The sequence below is a fragment of the Electrophorus electricus genome, chromosome 18, assembly GCF_041902795.1.
Source record: "Electrophorus electricus isolate QZ-2024a chromosome 18, ASM4190279v1, whole genome shotgun sequence".
NCBI classification, from domain to species: Eukaryota; Metazoa; Chordata; class Actinopteri; order Gymnotiformes; family Gymnotidae; genus Electrophorus; species Electrophorus electricus.
The window spans coordinates 1605980-1608234 of NC_137514.1; the positions used below are offsets into that span (position 1 = coordinate 1605980).

The 2255-nt window shown below is 39.4% G+C and overlaps 1 pseudogene; it reads right to left on the reverse strand.

Moving 5' to 3' along the window:
- Window positions 1-374: 374 nt before the first annotated feature.
- Window positions 375-2046, reverse strand: LOC145652097 (uncharacterized; annotated as a pseudogene).
- Window positions 2047-2255: the final 209 nt, after the last annotated feature.

The following is a 2255-nucleotide window of genomic DNA, read 5'->3' on the forward strand; positions in this document are numbered from 1 at the left end:
TCTCAGTTATAACAAGTAACTTAGTGTATAACAGTAAATCTCTACATTGTTATTTTGTTTCACTTGTAAACTGATTTATAGACACTGGGATGTGGGAATCATTGTAAATGAAAAAGAAAACACTCACACACCTTTAAGAGTAATATGATTTAATGTAGCATTTTGGTTACTCAACCATGATCTTAAAAACCATTCAAACCACAGACAGTGAAATTTATTACTAACTCTAATACACTGAAAACAAATCTTTTTATTTTCTACAAAAGAAGTAAAAAGCAATTTTTTATTAGGCAAAACATACAATAAATGTATATGTTAAAAAATATACCATTTCTATCAGTCATTTCCTTCACAGGTAGAGCATTTGAGGTTCTTAAAAGAGTGAAGTTCCATTATGTGTAATTACATGTACTTAATCTGAAAACTGCAGAAAATCAGATTTTGTCAGTAATGTGATCGATGTGTTTACATGCACTTGGTTATTCAGTTATTGGGAAAACTCTGGGTTTATATCAGTCAGGCAATAATCACATTTCTACTTCATTTCTACTTCAACCAGTCAATAATCTCACAGGATGTGACAAACTTCAAGCATCCAGTGAACATGGAGTCAGTTTACTAGCCAATATGGATCTTTGTTTTTTATGGTTATTAATAGTGTGTAATACTGTCCATTTTACAGCTTTCTCTATATTGATGCAAAGATAGAAACAAGCTTCTTTTTTTCCAATGAGCATGTGCTAAATTTAACTCTGCTCTATGCTTCTGAGACAGCTCTACATGCTTTCCTGTTACCTTTGGATATACATGTTCTGAGAAATCAGGTTACTGAACTAAAATCCTGTTTGTCAGATTTCATAATCAGATTTCTAGGCCATACTCAAATCTAAGAAATCAGAATATGCTGTTTACATAACCACTTGAATAATCAGATAACTGGAGAAATCCAAATTTGATTGGCTTTGAGTGTGCTGATGTATTTGGAAATTACTATGTAGAGTAAAACTCTTTCCACACTCTGAGCAGTGATACGGCTTCTCTCCTGTGTGAAGGCGCTGGTGGCTTTGGAGACTACTCTGTGCAGTAAAACTCTTCCGACGCTCTAAGCAGTGATATGGCTTCTCTCCTGTGTGAATGCGCTGGTGTTGGTGGAGTTGACTCTTTACAGTAAAACTCTTCCCACACTCTGAGCAATGATATGGCTTCTCTCCTGTGTGAATGCGCTGGTGTTGGTGGAAATTACCTTGTTGATTAAAACTCTTCCCACACTCTGAACAGTAGTATGGCTTCTCTCCTGTGTGAATGTGTCGGTGTTGTTGGAGAGCACTATGTGAAGCAAAACTCTTTCCACACTCTGAACAGCGATACGGCTTCTCTCCTGTGTGAATGCGCTGGTGTTCTTGGAGAGTCCTCCGTCGAATAAAACTCTTCCCACACTCTGAGCAGTGATACGGCTTCTCTCCTTTGTGAATGCGCTGGTGTTGGTGGAGACTACTTTGTACAGTAAAACTCTTTCCACACTCCGAGCAGTGATACGGCTTCTCTCCTGTGTGAATGCGTTGGTGATTTTGGAGAGTACTCCGCAGAGTAAAACTCTTCCCACACTCTGAACAGTGATGAGTTCTCCGCTTTTCACTGTCTTTTTGCAATTGTTTGTGAGGTGCGTTAGTGTGGAGAGCATCACAAGTCTGGAGTACTGAAGATTTTTTTGGGTGCCACATTTTCGTATTGAATCTCTCGATTTCAACAGTCTGATATACTCCTCATGGTAGCATGTCCTGCTGTGTTTGTGCAAGTAAATCTGAGCTGTATAGGAATGTGGACACTGAGGTTAGATGACATGTTGGTTATCTTTATACAGAATAGATATTTTTCCAAGACACTTTTAAATGAATTAATAATATTACTAAACAAACTCACCACCCAGGAGTAGCCGCTGATCATGGCCTCCTCTCGGTCTATCAGTTCTCCCTGGTAGGGCCCAAATTGTGCACCGTCAGGCACAGTCTGAACCTTGTTAAACATTCCCAAGCTGGCATCAGGCATACCGGACTTCCAAACATCCAGAGCTTCCGTCTGGGCCAATCTGTGATCTCCACAGGAACAGGGGCATGTGGGAAGATGAGAGGGGGACCGTGAACCTCACACTTAACGATTTAGAAGATCTTTACTCCTCACAGTCTGGAAGGACAGAAGACATGAAAGGAAAGAAATGATGCCCTGAGAGACTTCATTTTAATATACCACAGGTATTT